The 22,058-nt window shown below is 46.3% G+C and overlaps 1 long non-coding RNA gene across 1 annotated transcript; it reads right to left on the bottom strand.

Annotated features, from left to right (window-relative positions):
* Positions 1-958: 958 nt before the first annotated feature.
* On the bottom strand, positions 959-3,951 carry LOC144694197 (uncharacterized). Its single transcript, XR_013579673.1, has 3 exons — positions 2,478-3,951; positions 1,670-2,022; positions 959-1,352 (listed from the first exon to the last, which is right to left on the bottom strand). It is a non-coding gene; the product is annotated as an uncharacterized LOC144694197 (long non-coding RNA).
* Positions 3,952-22,058: the final 18,107 nt, after the last annotated feature.

Raw genomic sequence — 22,058 nt, 5'->3', positions numbered from 1 at the left:
TCCCAATTCAAACTGGGGAATTTTATGGACATTTTGACAGTATCCCTTTGACCTCCCTTCTCCTTGTTATATTCAATTTATTAGTCAGCAAACTGGAGGCCAGCCATTATAATCTCAAACTTCTCTGGCCCGATTTTATGATTGTTTTTTGTTTTTTTTGTTTGACTCTCCCTCGCTAGCCATCATTCCGGCCCACACCCTGGTCACTTATCTGTCCCGACTGAGCTAACCTGGTGCAAGTCCTCTTAAAGCACTGTCCTACTCAGTTAACTGTCATGGCATACTTCCCCTCTAGTGATGGCATGCTGCTGTTTAAAAATAAATAAAAATAAATTGAAGAATGTTATCTCAAGTAGTTTAAATCAAACTGGTCTTTATGAAGAAAAGATTATTGTTATGATAAGGAAAACATAGATGCAGCTTTCCTTAGTTACCTAGGGATGAGAAATTAAGTGGATGTGTGTGCATAAGTGCACTCACATAGGGATAGGATTTCATGGAGTCAGGGAGTCTTTGTGGGAGTATTCACTTTGCGGCAGGGGCCCAATTCCTGGGTTCCTGACCCCATTCCCAGTGCCCCCAATTATTACTGTTGCAGGTTAAAGGTGTTGGCTGGTTCAGGCTGCAAGCCCATGCTCTTCTATCCTGACCTGGCCGGTTCCATTGCAGGGATATTCATGTCCTAGTCCTTCGCAGTTTTCATGGAGTCGGGACAGCTTTTCAAAGGACTCATAGTTCATGACCCATCAGAGGTGTCGTGAACTGTTGTCTGGATGAGGGTATCTTTTGAAAGGTAAGTCGAAAAGATTTTACCCATGCTCCCCTCCAAGGTATGCCCCTCCCACACATCCCCTTTGCCCCTCATATCCTCCAAGCCAAGCTATGGCATTTACATGCCTCTTTCACCAACTATATACTCTGTACAGAACCAATGAACAATATAGTAACAATAGGATATGTGAAAAAGCTTTTTAAAAAGGTCATTCATTCATAACTTTCTAATTTCTTTAAAAAAACTGTTTTTACTGCAGCCCAATAGAAGTGTCAATCATCCAGAGCCTTTAAAGTAACAATATCACAAACTGCAAGCACTTGAAACCTTTGTACCATATGTGTAAATAAACATTGCACAATTAAGAGAATAGATCAGAGAGAAAGAGCTGTCAATCAAGCAATGTTTTCCATGGGGCACAGCTGTTTCAACAGAGTAAGGTATGCCTGGACTCTCAGCCGATCCTCATTATGTATTCTAGGCACAGACTGCCCTTTCAGTTTGCTATTTTCTGTGTGCATTAGTAGTGTCATTTCTCCGCAGTTGCAGTTTTCAATCATTCTTTATGGATGGCCTTTTCCTTTGCAGGGAGAGAACACAATGTTTCAGGAATATGAGCAGTACAGGCACTTGTAACTCTCATATGACATACATCTCATAATGATCAAAGTTTAAGGTGTATCCCTCCTTTAAATTAAATGTCACTTGACTAGCTGATGGATAGAGTAATCATAGAGTAACTTTGACTGAAGACAGGGCTTCAGCATTACCAAAGATATCCCTTCCACATAAGCCAGTTTCTCTGACACCACATGGTGACACAAAATGAGCATGAAAAGTAAGCAGGTGAGTGAAGTTATTGGGGTAGAGCATACAGAGAATAGCGCCTTGACTTACCTTGGCTAGTTTTAATTCCTTTCTGCACTTTTTGACAGTAGAAGATATACTTGCTGCTTGAACAACTACCCTAGATAGAACATAACTTTTTTTCATAGGGCTTCCTGCCCTCAGTCTCCAGGGGTCCTTTTCTTCCAGCCCGTATTTCAACCAGAAAAATGTCCACTGATGTAACACAGAATTTGTTGCCCCTGAGGCTACTGTCCTTTAGATATTCTTCTACTTGTGCTCCTATTGCTCAAAAAGTCATGCCGCATTTAACTACCTGTGAAAGCACAGTATTTCCTGCAAGGTAACTCAATAAGGAATAGTATTACAAGTCTGAATCTATCTTGCCTGCATAATAAAGGACCCTAGGGGAAAAGAAAACAGCAGGTTAGCAGAAATCCCACCAACCCCCAACTAACCAACCAGCAGATGGAGGGAGAATCCAGTCCCATGTCCTGGTCAATATTTATCACTCAACCAACAGCATTAAAACAGATGATCACATTGCTTTTTGTGGGACCTTGTTTTGTGCAAATTGGATGTCACATTTCCTACATTACCACAATGACTAGACATCATTGACTGTAAAGAGCTTTGGGACACCCTGAGGTTGTGAAAGGTACTACATAAATGCAAGTTCTTCTTTATAAATCCGATCTATGATGAGCGGCTAATGGAAAGAAGGAATACCACAGTTTCTATTGCTGACATATAATTTTGTCTCCACCTACTGGACAAACCATATCCTTATATATGAGAGCAAAGAAAGCAATACAAGAAAGAGCAGACTAAACAGATTTCTTAGTTAAGTATACAATACCTTTCAGGGTTGATCATCACTGAACCTAGCAAGCAGATGGAGAGGTGGGTGGAGCATTACCTCGAAGTCTATGCCACTGAGAATGTTGTTACTGAAGAAGCTCTCAGCGCCTTTCCAAACTTTCCTGTCATAGAGGCGCGAGACAGTGAGCCCACCACAATAAAACTCAACAAGACCATTGACCGTCTCGCCAGTTGTAAAGCCCTGGGAAATGATGGCATTCCATCTGAAATCATCGAAAGTGGAAAACCAGCTCTGCTGTAGCATCTCCATAAGCTCTTGTGTCTTTGTTCGAAGCAAAGATCAGTGCCTTAAGACTTGTGTTCTGCAAACATAGTCACCTTGTACAAAATCAAAGGGGATTGCAGTGACTGCAACAATTACTGAGGCAATTAACTCCTTGTTAAGTATAATGGGGAAGGTCTTTTCTCATATTGCTCTGACCAGATTGTAGAAATTTGCATCATGTGTCTACCCTGAGTCTCAGCATGACTTCAGAGATGGCAGATCGACAGGTGACATGATTTCCTCACTTCAGCTGTTACAGGTGCAGACCACTCCATATTACAGTCATAGACCCTACCAAGGCCTTTGTTTTGTTAGCAGAGACGGACTTTTCAAACGGCTGTGGAAAATATGCTGTCCTCCTGCACGCTTGGACATTATTTATTCTTACCACAAAGACATGCACAGGTCCATCTGTTACAATGGAGCAAAAACAGATACTTTCAAGATCAGCAGTGGGGTAAAGCAGGGCTGTGTCCTGGCACCAACTCTCTTTGGTATATTTTTCTCCATGCTGCTATTGTACACTTTTGTGACTCAAATAAGGTATTCACCTGCATATCAGAGCTGGCGGCATATTGTTCAACTTGGCATGACTCATGCCAAGACCAAAGTGTGTAAAGTCCTAGTCTGTGAGCTGCTGTTTGTTGATCCATCCTGCTGGCATCCTATACTGAAGTCTACTTGCAATAGGTTTATAGGTTGGTTCTCCTGGGCCTGCAAGGAGTTTAGACTGATAATCAGCATCAGGAATACCAAAGTTATGGGTCAGGTCATAGATACTCCACCTTCCATCAACATCGATAACCTCTCTCTGTAGGTCGTCAACAGCTTCACATATCTTGGTTCAACAATCACCAGCAATCTGTCCCTTGATGCCGAAATCAGCACCAGGATTGCCAAGGCCGCAGTTGTCTTGTATTGGGAGTGTGGACCAATAGCAAACTAGCTGAAAATACAAAGCTCTGCATGTGCCAGGCTTGTGTTCTCAGCACCTCCCTTTACAATAGCAAAGCATGGACAACTTATACAAGCCATGAAAAGTGGCTGAACAGCTTCCACTTCTGCTCTGCTAGGAAATGCCCAAATTCATCTGAGGCAGTACAGTGCCGAATATGAAAGTACACCAGCGGGCAAAGGTCCCCAGCATGTCTGTCCTCTTGAGTCAGATACAACTCCAATAGCTGATTCATGTGGGCTGAATGGATGATGGCTGGATCTTCAAAGGCATACTCTGTGGCGAGTTTGCTATCAACATGAGACCAACATCTGCGATACAAGGACATCTGCAAGCGAGAACTCAAGTTGACCAGGATCAGAGTCGATGCATGGGAAGTCTATAGGAAACTCTTTTCCAAGTCAGGATAGTATGTGATTTGGTGGGGAGCGTGGAGATGATTGTGTTCCAATGCACTTGTTGCTTTTGTCCTTCTAAGCAGCAGAAGGTATGAAAGGTACTGTCGAAGAAGCTGGTAAAACCATAGACCCATTAGTTTGACATTAGTAACAGGAAAGGTGTTTGAGCAAATCATTGGGGTTGCCTGAATAGAGAAAGACATATGAGAGACACCTAACCTCCCTTCATAAAAAGGAAGTTATGTCATACAAATCTAATTGTATTTCATGAAAAACCTACAAAGATGGTGGATGAGGGAAGGCTGTGAAGCATTGTCTAGTTGGGCTTTCAAATAGCTTTTGATAAGGTATTGCACAAGGTACTTTGCTGCAAGATTGAAACTGCCAAACTACAACTTGCCTCTGAACTCCTTCCTTTACACCTTCCACCCCAGTTCCACCTACATCCCCAGCTGCCACCTTTGCCCTTGTTACTCCCTCCTCCCCACATTGTCCCAGCCCCCCAACCACCCCCCCCCTCCCCCCGCCCCCCAACACCTTCATTTCCCCCCCCGCCGCCCAACCTCACCCACTCCGACACCTTTGTTCCCCTGCTCCCAACTTCACCCCCTCCCGACACCTTCGGCCCCGCTCTCCCAACCTTGCCACCCCCCATCCCCCCCTGCCCCCCGGACACCTCTTCCTCTCCCACTCGATCCTAGACCTTCCTCTCTTACCCTCCAGTTCATCTTCCTCTCTCAAACGCAGCAGAACCCCCCTCTTCACCCCCTTGATGATCATTGTTGTGAGCTGACCTTTAATGGCGACTTTCCACCTTCTGTGAGCTGCTCTGTAGCACAGCCATGTCCATGAGAATCCACCCAGCATGCCATGGACGTTCCCCCAGGGTCCCGTTGCTGTCGGGCTCCAGCATCTTCTGTTCCTCTGATGTCCATGATGTGTGCAAGGCCCTGGCAGTGAGTTCCGGCTTCTGCACGTCACACTTCTCAAGATGTGTTCTCCACCAGCATGTTTTCCCACATGGGCGGATGATCCCGTGTTCGGGGATGATTCCAGCGGGCTAGCCATATAATGATATCCAGATGTATTACAATGTGGTTCCCGACATCCAACGGCAGGAAATGCAGCTTGCCATTGACGGACAAAGCAGATGGTTTTTGGCCTTCTCGCCATGCTGCCTGCTCAGGCCGCCGAACACGCCTGAGGCCAACAAGCACGGAAAATTCCACCCATTGAATTAACCTGTTTTTAACTCAGCAAAAGCTTAATTAATGCTTTGAGAAAAATCTTCTATAACATTAAATTTATTGAAGAAAAAGCAATGACTTGTGTGGAAAAAAAATTAACCAACAGAGCTGCTGGTATTTGTTTAAACCTCCTTCCATACTATATACTCCAATGACCTAAAGTCAGTGTATTGACATGAATAAAGTTCAAAATTATAATATCAACTGGAGAACAATATATGTGTTTCATATCAATGCCAGAGTTTGCCGTGACTCCAATGTCTGGAGTGGACCCATTAGGCAAAAAGGAGTGGGAAAAGTCAGTGCAAATGCTGTTCTCCTGCTGACATGTGCTCAGCATGGTATCAGTATTGGTAGGAAATAGAGATAGTTTAAGCAAGTTATATTTGTATCTGTGGGTGTTAGGAATGAGTTTTAGCTTTAATGTTTAGGTTTGATTTGCATTTCTCTATCTGTGAGTTAAGAAAAGGTCAAATTGAGTTTTAGTTTCAATTTAACAGGTGCCCACGTTTCTAATGAGAGTTTTATGACGTTTGCAGCTAAGTTAAACAAGCAAGAGTAGAGAAATTGGACTGTTGGCCTAGCAACAGGCGTCCAGAAAGGCAGATCCCTCCCACAGACACACAAAGGCAACTAGAAACAGCAGTTTGATTTGGAAACTGTTGGAGTTCAGTTGGTTTTGAAAGTAGCTGCCAGGAGAGACTAGAGCAAAGTGAACAGATAGCTAGTCCCAAGCCAAAGAAAGGGCCCCAAAATCCAGGGGAGTGGAAAAGTTGAAAGTCCCAAGCAGACCTTCTAGTCAAAGGGAGAGGAACCTGGAAAAGGTCCTGTTAAATGAAGTTAAGAGTGAGGGCAGAGCAATTAAACAACTACTTTAGTTCTGTCTTCACGGAGGAAGACACAAATAACTTCCCAGAAATACTAGGGAACCAAAGGTCTAGTAAGAAGGAGGAATTGAAGGAAATTAGTATTACTAAAAAAAGGCGGTGGAGAAATTAATGGGATTGAAAGTTGCTAAATTGCCAGGGACTGATGATCTACACCTCAGGGTACTAAAGGAGGTGGCCACGAAAATAGTGAATGCATTGGTTGGCATCTTCCAAAATTCTGTAGATTCTGGAACATTCCTGGCAGATTGGAGGGCAACAAATGTAACCCCACTATTTAAAAAAGGAGGGATGGAAAAACCAGTGAATTACAGACCGGTTAGCCTAACATATGTGGTAGAGAAAATACTAGAGTCTATTATAAAGGATGTGATAACAGGACACTTAGGAAATATCAACGGGATTAGACAAAGTCAACATGGATTTTTGAAAGGGAAATCATGCTTGACAAACCTACTGGAGTTTTTTGAGGATGTAACTAGCAGAATAGATAAGGGAGAACCAGTGGATGTGGTGTATTTGGATTTTCAGAAAGCTTTTGATAAAGTCCCACATAAGAGCTTAGTGTGCAAAATTAAAGTACATGAGATTGGGGGTAATATATTGGCATGGATTGAGAATTGGTTAGCAGACAGGAACCAGAGAGTAGGAATAAATAGGTCTTTTTTGGAATGGTAGGCGGCGGCTAGTGGGGTACCACAGGGATCAGTGCTTGGGCCCGAGCTATTCACAATATATATCAATGACTTGGATGAGGGAACTAAATGTAATATTTCCAAGTTTGCTGACAACACAAAACTAGGTGGGAATGTGAGTGATGAGGAGGATGTCCAGAGAAGGCAGTCCAGAGAAGGTTCACTAGGTTGATCCCGGGTATGGAGGGATTTTCTTATGAGGAGAGGTTGAGTAGATTGGGCCTGTACTCATTGGAGTTTAGAAGAATGAGAGGCGACCTTATTGAAACATATAAGACTCTTAGGGGGTTTGACAGGGTAGATGCTGAGAGGTTGTTTCCCCTTGTGGGAGAGTCTAGGACCAGAGGACATAATCTCAGAGTAAGGAGTCGCCCATTTAAGACAGAGATGAGGAGGAATTTCTTCTCTCAGAGTGTAGTCAATCTGTGGAATTCTTTACTGCAGAGGACTGTAGACGTTGGGTCATTAAGTATATTCTGGGCTGAGATAGTCAGATTTTTAATCAGTAAGGGAATCAAGGGTTATGGGAAAAGGCAGGAAAGTGGGGTTGAGGATTATAAGATCAGCCAGGATCTCATTGAATGGCAGAACAGACTTGATGGGCCGAATGGCCTACTTCTGTTCCTACGTCTTGTGGTCTTATGGTGTTAAGAGGCCTCAAGGTGATTTAGACAAGTTGAGTGAGCGTGCAAATACATGGCAGATGCAGTGTAACATGGAGAAGTGTGAAGTTATCCACTTTGGAAGGAAAAACAGAATAGCAGAGTCTTATTTAAACGGTGATAGATTGGGAAATGTTGATGTACAATGGGACCTGAGTGTCCTTGTACACCAATCATTGAAAGCAAGCATGCAGGTGCAACAAGCAATTAAGAAAGCAAATGGCATGTTGGTCTTCATTGCGAGGGGACTTGAGTACAAGGATGCCTTACTGCAGCTATACAGGACCTTGATGAGACCTCACCTGAAGTATTGTGTGCAGCTTTGGTCTCCTTACCTAAGAAAGGATACACTTGCCATAGAGGGAGTGCAGTGAATGTTCACCAGACTGATTCATGGGATGGCAAGATTGTCGTATGAGGAGAGATTGGGCCAACTCAACTTAGGCCTGTATTCACTGAAGTTTAGAAGAATGAGAGGGGATCTCATTGAAACATATAAAATTCTGACTGGGCTGGACAGACTGGATGCAGACTGGATGATGTTTCCTCTCGCTGGGGTGTCTAGAACAAGGGGTCACAATCTCAGGATAGTGGGTAGGCCACTTAGGACTGAGATGAGTTGTGAACCTATGGAATTCTGTACCACAGAGGGCTGTGGAGGTCAAGTCACTGAATACATTTAAGAAGGAAATAGATAGACTTCTAGACTCTAAAGGCATCAAGGGGTATGGGGAGAGAGCGGGCATATGGCGTTGAGATAAAGGATCAGCCATGATCATAATGAATGGCGGAGCAGGCTCAAAGGGCCGAATTACCTGTTCTGTTTCGATTTTTCTATGTTTCTATGAGGGGCAGCAAGAAAGGCTCCAAACTGTTGGTTTAAAGAGACAAAAAGTGCAGAAAGCAGATTTAAAGCGAGAGCAGCTTGCAAGATGCCAGAAGGTCCAAAGAGACAACTGAAGGTCTATAACTCTTTCCTATGGGCATGTAAAGCAGTGGTGTACTGTTGACAACTGAGTTGGTGACAGAGAGTGTGTGGAAGTAAGCTTGAATGCAAGTGGTGACCCAGGGGAGAGGAACATCGGAAGGAGAGTTCGAAACCCAGGATCTGGAACCTTGTGGAAGGTGTCTGACAGAAAGTGTTGGTTTTTGGAGAAGATTCCAAAGCAAGTGCGGGGAGAGTGGATGTTGGAAACCCTCGTGTGAAAGACGGAGTTCAGTGAGACTGGTTGGCTCACAGTGTAACAAGCTTCCGGGGGGAGTTGAGGAGAGATTCATAGCATCTGTTTGGGGTGGCACCTGTCACTTGATTTCAGAGTGTGGTGTGTCCTATCACAGGTCGCCTATTGGTACATGGACTGTGCACTTACTGTGGACATTAGCGTATAAAATAGTTTATGTTACTTGTGTTACCCTTACAAATCTGTATGTATCTGTAAAGGTATTGTGCGGGTGAAGGAATATTGTAATATAGTTCATCTTTTCTTGTTTAATAAATGTTTTATGCTTTTGTTAGAAGTTCATTATCTGACTCCGGTGACACTGTTCAGTAGCCCCTCCCCATGTACCTAAACAAACAAATAAAAGTTAGGATCTATCAAGCTGGGTTCCACTCTGGGATCAGACTTGTCCAGGAGTAACATCAGCTGGGGGGCATAACATTATAACAAACACCATCTTCTGCCAGAAGGACAAATAAAAAACCAAATGGAGGTATCTCAGATCAAAGCATTGGCACCTCCTGGATTATGTTATTGTTCTGGTCAAAGATCTAAGTGATGTCTGCTGGACAAATCATTGACCTGCTCAATTGGTGATGAAGATCCACCTAGCAGCAAGGCATCTCAAGGCCAAAAAGTCCAAGAGGAAGAAGATCATTGTCCCAGTCCAACTGAAGAGACGAATCCCAAGTGCAGCTCAGGAAAAATGTGGAAAATCTTCACATGCCTAACTCGATTCAAGAACAGTGGGATCAAATAAAGTCAGCTGTACTAGACTCCTATGTCCAGGCCCTGGGTTTGAGCATCGTCATCGCCATGGCTGGTTTGACAAAAATGACGCTCAAATATGTGATGTCCTGGAACTAAACGAGCAGCCTTCATTGCCTGGCAGACCAATCCAAGGTCGCAAGGCAAGAAAGCAGCATTCCAACAGCTCCAGGCTGACACTCAAAGGCAAATCTGGAAGCCAAAGGACATGTGGTGGAAAGGGAAAGCCCAAGGGGTCTAACAATATACTGATCATCATGACCTGAAGCTTTTTGAAGCCACCAGAGCCATCTATACATCAAGGTAAAAATGGACAAAATCCCTTATGTCACAGGTTGGTGTTTCTCTTCTCGAGGGTGAAAGCGCCATCCATCAACAAGGGGAAGAACATTTTGAACAACTCCTCAACTGTGAATCCACAGTGGCAGCTGATTCTCTTTAGGCTATCTCCCAGGACCCAGCGGTAGAATCCATGGGTCAGCCACCATCAATGGGAGAGCCGCACCGAGCAATCAAACTGATGAGAAACAGCAAAGCCTACAGCCCTGATTGTATTCCAGCTGAGGTCTTCAAAGTTGGTGGGCTTTTGCTTGCATCAAGACTCCATCCCACTCATCCTGTGGATTTGGGAGGAAAAGGAACTCCCCAACCCCCACCTCCACCAACTTCAAGAATGTGATAATTGTAACCATCTTCATGAAGGGAGATAAGTCATGCTGTAGAATCCATCAAGGTGTCCATAGGAGGGAAAATGCTAACACGCATTTTCCTGAATCGCCTACTTCCTGTGGCTGAGGAAGACACGCTGTGCCTTCAGACCTTCCATAGGAACATCCGACATGGCCGTTGTTGCCATACAAATCCAAGAAAAATGTTGAGAACAACACCAGGAACTCTTCATTGCATCCATCGACCTGACCAAAGCATTTGACTCAATAAATCGCAAGGCTCTGTGGATTGTGCTTCAAAGATTTGGATGTCCAAGAAACCTCATCACAATCCTACAACTGCCTCATCATGATGCGACTGCAACTGTCATGATTGGAAGTGATGAAACAGACGCCTTCAAAATCCAGACCAGGGTCAAACAAGGCTCTGTCATAGCCCCCTTACTCTTTACAATCTACCTGACAGTGGCTATTCACCTCATCAAAGATCAACTGCCCTCTGATGTCAGCATTAAATCCTGTCTAGATGGAAAACTCATTAACCTCAGTCGCCCCTGTGCCAAAACTAAACTGACCACCATAAATATACATGATCTACAGTTTGTGGATGACTGCAGAGTCATTGCCCTCTCTGCACAAGTTTTAGAAGCTGCTCTTGATCTCTTCAATTCTTCAACAAGAAACTCAGCCTGTCCTTGAATGCTGTTAAAACAAAACTCTTATCAAGTTATCAAGACTGTCAAATATTCCACCTCCCATATATACTGAGGGAAAGATCCTGGAATATATTGAGCACTTCCCATACCTTAGCAACCACTTCTCTCAAATGGCCACCACTGACAAGGAGATCCAACACCAGATTAGTTGTGCCAGTATAACCTTCTACAAACTATGGCAGTGAGTATTTGACAAAAAGACTCCCGCAAATCAACAAAAGTCCGAATGTACAGTGCAGACTCTGTACTGCAGTGAGACCTGAACTGCGTATCAGCGACACATAAGAATACTAGAGAAACTCCATCAGCAATACCTCTGCTGCATTCTCCAGACTCAATGGGAGGACTGCTGAGAGAGCACTAGTGTCCTCCTTGAAGCCAGCTGTAAGTGTTCAGGAAAAACTCCTGTAAAATAAATTTCTATGGACTGGACACTGTGTCTGGATGGCTGAAAACCGTCCTCCCCACCAGGTCCTGTTTTTTCTGCTCTCAAATGGCCAAATTTTCAGGGAAGGCCAAAGAAAATGCTACAAAGACACTCTGAAGCTCTTTAAGAAGCATTGTGGCATTGACATTAATGACTGGGAGGAGCTCGCTACCAATCATTCAAGATGGCGACAATTTGTCCGTTAAGCTTACATCACACTTTGAGTCCCAAAGTCTTATCGATAAGGTAGAGTGACAACAGAGAAAGGGAGAAAAGGAAGCAAATCCTGCACTCTGGATCCCTCTACCTCGTGGGACATCCTGCCCTATGTGCCCAAAAATCTGCAGGTCAAGAATTGGCCTATTCAGACACATGATGACCCATGGGAGTAGGGGGTAGCATTTTGGCATGGATAGAAGATTAGCCAGCTAACAGGAAACAGAGGGTAGACATAAATGGGTCTTTTTCTGGTTGGCAGGAGGTAATGAGTGGTGTGCCACAGGGATCAATGCTGGGGCTTCAACTTTTTACAATTTATATAAATGACTTGGATGAAGCAGCTGAAGGTATGGTTGCTAAATTTGCTGATGACACAAAGATAGATAGGAAAGTAAGTTGTGAAGAGGGCGTATGGAGACTATAAAATGACATACATAGGTTAGGTGATTGGGTAAAGATCTGGCAAATGAAGTATAGGGCAGAATTTTATGTTCTGCGGGCGGGCGTGCACCTGACCCAATCAGGCGTAAAATAGTGCACGATGACATCGGGTGAGCGTCCCGACGTCAATGTGCACTCATGAAATATTTCAGTTGGTGGACACAAGCGGGTGCTGGAGCCGCATCCGCCATTAATTAAGCCACTACTTAAAGCCATTAAAAAGCTATTGACGGCGATTTTTCATTGCCCGTGCGATTTCAAGCTCATCGCATGGACAAAACGGGCAGGCGTCCAGCCGACAATTTCAAAAACCTCATCCACGGGCGGTATAAAAGGGGTCAGCAGCATTGCCAGTGTCAGTAGTGGGGAGTTTGGTACACAGTTTGCTGCTGGTGACTTATTGGTACTTGGCAGCTTCATCTTTGTTCAGATCGGCTTCATTGTTAGCATTTCCAGGCTTCATTTCAGGACCCATTGGTGTCTCCAAAGGCCCCGGAGGATTCAGACCAAGTGGACCCTGCCAGGTATCAGACAGCCTTCTGCTACCTTGGTAATGAGGATTGTGGTCTCCGCTGGTGGCACCTCCTCTGAGGAGGAAGAGAGGGGCAGAAGGGAAAGGAGGCCAGGTGTCCCAATGCATCTTCCAGAGGAGGGTCCTGTGAGAGGAGAGGTGCAGGCACAAGGGACACAGGGCCAGCAAATAGTCCAAGGTGGAAGAGGCCGCAGAAGATGCCACTATCCTGCTGCCAGGATTTACAGGCGGTGATGCAGCTGCCTCAATATGTCTGAGGTGCAATGCCAAAGGAAGCTCCGCCTCTCAAAGGAGACTGTGACCTCCATTTGTCAGATGATTGGGCCTGAGATCAGTTCCGACTGTGTGGGTGGACACCCCATGCCAGGGGCTCTGAAGTCACAGTGGCCCTCAACCTCTATGCCTCCGGCTCTTTCCAGGTGTCAGTGGGGAGCTGTGTGGAGCCTTCCAATCAGCTGTCCACAGTTGGATCAAGCTGGTGACAGAAGCTCTGTTCAGGTGGGTACTGACCTTTATTCTTTCCCGTACAGACGAGGCCAGCCAGGCTGAGTAAGCCAGAGGCTTCGCAGTGATTGCTGGGTTCCCCTGCATCCAGGGTTTCGTCAACTGCACACATGTTGCCATCAAGGCGCCAGCGGTTCAGCTAGGTGCCTTTGTCAACAGGAAGAGATTCCACTCCATGAACATGAAGATAGTGTGTGACCACAGGATGCAGATTCTGCAAGTCTGTGCGAGGTACCCTGGCAGCTCCCATGACGCTTACATCCTGAGACACTCCCAGGTGCCGAGGCTATTCAGTGCTCCAGCCCGGCTCGATGGATGGCTGCTGGATGGCAAGGGCTGTCCATTGAAAACATGGCTCATGATGCCTCTATGCCACTCAAGAACAGAGGCAGAGCAGCGTTACGAGTCATGCTTTCACAGGGCAGTGGTAGTGAGGACCATAGGTCTTCTTATGATGCACTTCCGATGCCTGGACCATTCAGGGGGAGTACTACAATACCCCCAGAGTGGGTGTCACTGATAGTGGTTATATGCTGCGCTCTCCACAATCTGGCACTGACAAGGGGGGACACACTGGAGGAAGAGGATCTTGACGCAGCTGCACAGGCCACAGATGATGAGTCCAATAGTGAGTCAGAAGAGGAGCACAGTGAGGAGAACACTAAGGGCGTGGAGGCAGACCTCAGTAACCTCCAGGGAGGCAGGGACACCAGGGACGCCTTGATCCAGTGTTTCTTCAACTAGGCTACCAAAGATCAGCTTCAACCTCACATCACGGCTGCCATTATCCTGGAGGTCTGAAAAGATCCTTTCATTTGAACACAAAGAACACTCAGTGCCTGTGCAATAAAATATCCAGCCTCACGTCCAGCTTTAAATACTGGCGTACCCTGCAACAGAAAGAAAAGGTGTGATGCATACTCCGGCCATCAGCACTAAAGCAAATTTAATGTTATCATCACATTGAAATCATTATGACATTATGATTACTGGTGTGGATGTCCACACCAGCAGACATATAAACCAAACATAAATGAACAGAAAATCACCCGTGAACTGTCCCTCACATGCTCACGGTGCCTTAAATATAGATTTGCAAGTGCTACATCTTGGTGCCCCCCGGAACCCCCCTCCCCCCCTACTGGCACCAGCATTGGAGGGAGCCTGCTGACTCTGGTGTCTTGTTGGCCTTGATGACCTTGGTGGTTGTCCTCTGGCCAATGGAGCCTCTGCTGGCCTCACCTGGGATGGAGCTGCCAGTTCCATGGACGGCATCTTCCTAGTCATCACAGCCTCATCCAATGCAATGGTCACTGGCAGAGGGGGGGAGGAGCTGCTGCTGTCATCCAGAGTGCCCTGAGAGCCCACAGAGATGACAAACAGCTCGTGCGCCAACGTGAAGCTACTCTGGACCTCCCTGCTCACCACTGATGGACGGGCACCTAGCTGGGATACTGTGTGCCCCATCCATCTCCCACATGGACACTGACCACCTGAGGTCATTGTCTGTGTGAGGGCTGGCAACCCCAGGAGCCCCTGATTATGTCCCTGGAGTTCCCTTTCCATGAGAATCGCCACTCTGTCAATGGAGAAGGCAGTGCGCTCAGCCATGAAGGTCAATGCTCTGCATGGACTCCTCCACAACAGAGACCATGGCACACATACCCTCATGGATCCCTGCCAAATACTCCCGCGCATCTCACTAGACATCTAGCATCTGCCACCTAATGGACGACTCCAGAGGCTCACCATCTGCCTTCAACTGAGCATCATCCTGATCCCCAGCAGTCCTCCGACTGCCAGCACCCTGGGCACTCTCTGCCTCCGCCTGCACCTCAAGCGAGTGTGAAGTGCCTTCCCAATGTGCACCGGCAGTCTAGCCACCGATCTAATGCCCACCAAGGCGTTGGTATCTGCGCTGGTGCCTACATCAGAGAAGGGGTGTGACGTAGGTGCAAATGAAGCCCAGTGGTCCTCCGGCATCAGGGGTGGTCCTTCAGAGCCCATAGACCAAGTGCGTGCTGGCGAACCTAAAAGGGAGAACAAGAACATGTCATTAACTAAAGTCTTCACACTGTCACTGTGCATGCCAGGCACCCTGGTGAGACAATGGAGAACTGCATCATGGTGCCATCATCTTTCAATGATCAATCGGGACTCCAGATTCAAGGATCACATCAATGAAGAGACTACACTAGAATGGTTGCACATTCTGAAACTCTGATCTCTGTGCATGGCGCTCTTATCTTCATCTGGCACACCCACCTCTCCACGCCTGGTTACACGAAAAGCGTGCCGACTCTTGAGCTCCAGGGTATCCTGCTCAAATCTGGTGAGCAGCAGCAGGTTGGGTGGGCCTCCGCCTGTACATGCCCTCTCTGCTTGGTTATGGCTCATCTTCTCCTGAAAGGACATAAGAGCATTGATTAATCCACTCTCTATCTACCGTGCCATTGCAGCCTGGCCAACCCTAGCTGAGGAACACCTCGCAGGCACATCCGAGTCCTGGCCCTCAAGCCGCAAGGTGTTCAGTCCAAGCAGCCAGGGCTCAGCCCCTTGGTCAGCTTCAGTATCATTGACAGTTGGCACTCAGACTCTAGCATCCCTGAGGTGCACGGTGAGGACAGCCACACCTTAACACTTCTGCGCACTGACCCATGCCAACAAGGTACTCATCCTTTCTGAGCACAGAAGGTCATTGAAGTGCTTCCAGCACTGCACCCAGGTGCACTGCACCACGTCATGGCTGCCGCCTTCTCCCATGCCCTCTTTGTGAGGTGCAGTGGCCTCCTCTTCCCATCTCTGGGAACAAGGGTGTCCCTCCTGGCAGCCACCTCCTCCAGGAGGATGACGAGGCACTCATCCGAAAAGTGGGGGCTCAATTGCACACCCAACCTGCCTGGCATCTCCAGCCACGCTCAACTCCATCAAAACAACGCAGAAGAGACGTCCTTCATTGGCTGCCTTTCTGGGGCTGCCTGGACCGATTTTAAACCGGCCACTGTGTCGCCATTGGACCTGGTGGCCGACAGACCCCCGCCTCGGCTTGGCCCTTCCTGACCAGTGATGAGCCGTGTTTCACGCTGGGCGAGCCTTAACTGGCCTGCCAGTGTGAAATCAAGGTCGAGGACTGATCGCAGGCAGCGGGCTGTGTCCTGGCCGCTCCTGGTCCCGCCAACCGCGTCCACCCACCAACCTCAAAATTCTGCCCATATTGTGGGAAAATGTGAAATTGTCCATTTAGCAGGAAGAATAAAAAAGAAGCTTATTATCTAAATGGTGAGAGGTTGCAGGGCTCTGAGATTCAGAGGGATCTGGGTGTTCCAGTGCATTTATCACAAAAGGCTATTAAAGCAAGTAATTAGGAAAGCTAACAGATGTTATTGTTTATTGTGAGGGGCATTGAATACAAAAGTAGAGAGGTTATGCTTCAGTTATACAGGGTACTGGTGAGACCACATCTGGAATGCTGTGTACAGTATTGGTCTTCTTATTTAAGGAAGGATATAAATGCGTTAGAAGCAGGTTAGAGAAGGCCTACTTGACTAATACCAGGAATGGGCAGGTTGTCTTACGAGGAAAGGTTGGACAGGTTAGCCTTGTATCCGCTGGAGTTTAGAAGAGTAAGAGGTAACTTGATTGAGACTTTTAAGCTCCTGAGGGGTCTTGACAGGGTGGATGTGAATAGGTTGTTTCCTCTTGTGGAGGAATCTAGAGCTCGGGGTCATGGTCTAAAAATAAGGGGTCACTCATTTAAGACAGAGATGAGGAGAAAGTTTCTCTCTCAGAGGATTGTGAGTCTTTGGAACTCTCTTCCTCAAAGGGCATTGGAAGCAGAGTCTTTGAATGTTTTTAAGGCAGAGCTAAACAAATCCTTGTTAAGCAAGAGGATGAAAGCTTATTGGGGGTAGACAGGAATGTGGAGTGGAGGTTACAATCAGATCTTATTGAATGGCGGTGCAGCTTCGAAGGGCTGAGTGGCCTACTCCTGCTCCTAATTTGCATGCTCGTATCTAGAAACTCCCGATCCTGAGTAGACATCATTCTACAATTGAGGGACTGCCGATGAGGATGACATCATAAGATCATAAGAAATAGGAGCAGGAGTAGGCCATTCGGCCATCGAGCCTGCTCTGCCATTCGGTAAGGTGATGGCTGATCTGATTGTGGCCTTAACTACACTTTGCTGCCTGCCCCACATAGCCTTGTGGATCAAAAATCTAACTCAGCCTTGAATATTTTCAATGACCAAGCCTTCACTACACTCTGGGATTGAGAATTCCAAAGATTAACAACCCTCTGAGAGAAGAAATTTCTCCTCATCTCTGTCTTAAAGGGGACACCCCTTATGTTCCGCTTGGTTCCAGTCTCTCCCATGAGAGAAACCATCCTCCCAGTATCTACCCTGTCAAAACCCTCATCTGATTTGTCTTAATAAGAACACCTCCCATTCTTCTAAACTCCAATGATTATAGGCCCAACCTGCTCAAACTTTCCTCCCCTTCATCCCAGTGAACCTTCTCTCAACTGTTTCCAATGCACGTATATCTTTCCTTAAGTAAGGAGACCAAAACTGTACACAGTACGTCAGGTACAACCCAACTAATGCCCTGTACAGCTGTAGCAAGACATGCCTACTTTTATACCCCATCCCATTTTACACTAAAAGCCAACATCACAATCAGTGGAGAATATGAAAGCATGTTGTGATGAAACTCAAAAACTTACCTTTAGTTTGTAGGTCAGAAACTCCGCTTCCCGATGAACCTCGGGTCTCCCGTGCTTGTGCCAGCCAGGAATAGGCTGCACACGCGCAGTTTGAGGTTTTTACATTCTGCAGGCCAGGCACCAGCCCTGCATGCCTACGCAGAAGGAAAAAGAGAAAACCGCACAAAGAGAAAGGTCAGATAATCTGATACGGAGCGCCATTTTAGTGAGTGTGTACCAGGGAGCAGGATACGGGAGGGGGATAGGGAGAATCTCCCAAACCAGGGAGGAGTACAAGGAGAGGTCCAAGATAGTCCCAGGTAAGGGATGAAGACAGAGGTCAGGAATAGGTCCCATTAAGTGAAGTTGAAGAAAGGAGCAGAGTAATAGGCTCCAAATTCAGGAAAGAGCTGCAGGGAGCAGACTTTGAATGAAGTGGAGGAAGAGGAACCCTGAAGATCTGAGAAAGCAGCCAAAGGTTGGTGACTCCGTGCAGGCCGTTGGGGCAAAGATACCTCTTTGGAGCAGTGGTGTTCTGCTAAGATATAGATTGTGCATGGAAAGTAAAACTTGGGTACACTCAGAGAACCAGGGGAAAAGAAAAAGAAAAGAAAAGAAACTCTGACGGTGAGATTGAAACGCTATGAGGTGGGTCATTGTTGAAGACATCCAAGTGGGAGCAACTTTTGAAGAGAATTTCTGGGCAAGATCTTCAGATGTGGAGGTTAGAAACCCTTGTGAGAAAGGTGAAGTTTCAGTGAGATTAGTTGGCTCACAATGTGACAAACGTCTGGGTGGGTTGTTGAGAAATCCATGGAATCTTTTTTGGTCGCATCTGTCATCTGTTGTATAGTATGGTGTGTCCGACCACAATTCATCTGTTAATTCACATGTACCTGATACTTATCCTGAATGTTTAGTTACAACAGTATAAAATAGATATTGTAAATTGTTTTATCTTTCTGAACTTGTATAGCAAAGTTTATTTTTGTTTGTTCGAAACAAAACATGGAATCTTGGCTTTCTTCACTTAGCAATCATCTTGATTCATGAACTTTATCTACTTTAAACAAAACGTTATTAGTCCCTAACTGAATCGCCCTCCATGTCCCGGGTCTGTCCAAGGGTCATAACAATGTCTGTATGATGATTCAAAGTCGCCTGTTGGGAACTGAGTTTGAAATACACCCTATATTAGATAGGTTTTGATAACAATTTTGTTAGTGCCTAGACTGGCAACAGGCCCAAGAAAGCAGCTGTATTGTCAGACCAATTGATTGTGTAAATTGTCAACACTGAAAATTTTATTTTAATAATAAATCTACTCAAATGCTAGAAATACTTGCAGTACTGTAAAAGTAACTCCAAACTACTAAAATGGAAATAACTAAAAAAATGAAACTGAGACATTTAACTCTACTTTCACTGGCATCTCTTTTTGCCCTATTCTCCCTCTGCTCCATTTTTATTTTTAAAACTTAAAATTTAGCTTTGATCACCTAATCTATCTTGTTCTTTTTTAATCTTTAATGGTCACTTTGGGAATTCAGCATGTTAAGACTGGCCTGATCACTGATGCGAGCAAGTTATTAAATTATACATCAAAATGCAGAAAAATTGTTGCCAATAAATCCGCCCTAAGAGTGCACAGGTGCACAGAGAAATAAGTCCACTTGCAGCACTCTGAGATTAAGGTAAACTGGAAAAAATGGCTTAAGTTCTTACACAATCCTTGTATTTAATCCAGCTAGTTCTATTTTCTCCATTGATTTCTGTGTAGATCAGGAGTAGGCAGGAGAGAGGGAATGGAACAGGGGTGTACTCTGCCAAGTCCCTGCCCTTTTTCAGGCTCACCTGATTTTGAGTTGGTGATGCTTATAAGTGAGTGGAACTGAGATTCAAAATGCCAGACATATATTATCTGACATATGTTCGGTCATTGGATGCCATGAGTATCTGGCTATTTCTCACCAGGTGTTTCTGCAATGATGGACGAGGGATTTCCAGGTTAAATTCCATACAGATTGTGCAATTTTAAGTTTTGCCATAACCTGCTGCAGCAAACATGCTTGCACATTAATGGTAGGTTTCGTAAGGAGATCAGGCAATTTACCAAAAATATATAAATATCTCTGAAGCTGGAAATCTGGAACACAGGGACAGGAGCAAGCCACTCAGTCCCTCAAGTCTGTTCCTCCTTTCAACTAGGCCATGGCTGATATTTATTTTAACCCCATTTACCTGCTTTGGTTCCATAAGCCCTGAATATCTGTGTCTAACAAATCTATCAAACTCAGTTTTGAAATTTCCAATTGACTTAGCTTCAACAAGGGAAAGAGTTTCAGATTTCCAGTCCCTTTGTGTGAAGAAATGTTTCCTGACATGACCCCTGAACAGTCTAATTCTGATTTTATGCCCCCTTGTTCAAGACTCTCCCAGCAGAGAAAATAGTTTCTCTGTTTTCCTGAATAAAACCTTTAATCATCTTAAATGCCTCAATTACATTACCCCTTAATCTTCTATACGCAAAGGTACACTAGGCTAGTCGATGCAACCTGTGCACTTAATTTAACTTTTTTTAGACCAGAGTCAGAATTTTGCCGTTTGCATGTGGGGGCAGGCCCGACATGACACGTGGCGATGTTGGGCGTGTGTGGCGATGTTGGGCGTGTGTCCCGACGTCACCACACACCAGCGCGATATTTTGGTGGGCGGGCAAGCTATGAGTTCCGAGGCGCGTCAGCCATAAATTAATCGGCCACCTAAGGCCCTTGAGGCAGTAATTGACAGCAATCTTTAGCAGCCCATGCGATTTTGAGTGCGTCGCACGGGCGCAACGGGCAGGCGGATAGGCCACATTTTAAAAAACCTCACCCACGGGCGGGATAAGAGGGATGAGTGAGCTCACTAATGCGAGTTGTTAGTACTTTAGTTTTTAAACTTACTGCTACTTGCTTGTGTGAACAGGACAACTTTGATTCTCTTCAGAGCTGCTTTGACAGAAAGAACAGGCTTCAGTTGAGGACTCTGGAGGAATCGTAACACTTGGAGCCTTGCGGGTATCAGACAGCCTTCCCTTACCCTGGGAATGGGGATTGTGCTCTCCTTTGAAGGCACCTCCTCTGAGGAGGAAGAGAGGGCTAGAAGAGGGAGGAGGCCAGGAGTCCATATGCAGCCTCCAGGGAAGCCACCTTTGGGAGGACAGGCACAGGCACAAGGGGCACAGGACCAACAGGAAAACCAAGGCAGAAGGGGCTGCAGAAGACGCCACTATCCTGCTGCCAGGGTTTACAGGCGGCGATGCAGCAACCTCAATATGTCCGAGGTGCAATGCAGAAGGAGGCTCCGTCTCTCAAGGGAGACAGTGACCTCCATCTGTCAGATGATCAGCCCTGAGATCAGCTCCGTCTGTGGGGTGGACACCCTATGCCAGTGGCGCTGAAGGTCACGGCTGTCCTCAACTTCTATGCCTCCGGCTCTTTCCAGGGGTCGGTGGGTGATCTTTATGGAGTCTCCCAGTCAGCTGCCCACAGTTGTGTCAAGCTGGTGACAGACGCTCTGTTCAGGCGTGCATTGACTTTCATTTACTACCGCTCGGACGAGGCCAGCCAGGCAGAGTGAGCCAGAGACTTTGCAGCGATTGCTGGGTTCCCCGCATCCAGGGTGCAATCGACTGCACATATGTCACCACCAAGGCACCAGCAGGTGAGCCCGGTGCCTTTGTCAACAGGAAGGGCTTCCACTCCATGAACACGCAGATAGTGTGTGATCACAGGATGCAGAATTCCTGTCCCAGTCAGGATTGCAAGTCTGTGCAAAGTACCCAGGCAGCTCCCATGACGCTTACATCCTGAAACACTCCCAGGTGCCAAGGCTCTTCAGTGCTCCAGCCGATTAGATGGGTGGCTGCTGGGTGACAAGGGCTATCTCCTCAAAAGGTGACTCATGATGCCCCTCCCCCATCTAAGAACAGAGGCCGAGCAGCGGTACAATAGGAGCCACGCCTCCACAAGGGCTGTGGTGGAGAGAACCATCGGTCTTCTCAAGATGCGCTTCCAATGCCTGGACCACTCAGGGGGTGCACTCCAGTACCCCCCAGATCGTGTGTCACTGATAGTGGTTGCATGCTGCGCTCTCCACAATCTGGCACTGGAAAGGGGGGGGACACAGTGGAGGAAGAAGCCGTAGGCGTAGATGCTCTGGCTGCACACGATGAGTCCTGTAGTGAGTCCGAGGTTCATGCTCAG

The sequence above is a fragment of the Cetorhinus maximus genome, chromosome 19, assembly GCF_964194155.1.
Source record: "Cetorhinus maximus chromosome 19, sCetMax3.hap1.1, whole genome shotgun sequence".
NCBI lineage: Eukaryota > Metazoa > Chordata > Chondrichthyes > Lamniformes > Cetorhinidae > Cetorhinus > Cetorhinus maximus.
Note: the sequence above shows the minus strand (reverse complement) of the source record. Positions and strands in the feature narration are given on the sequence as shown.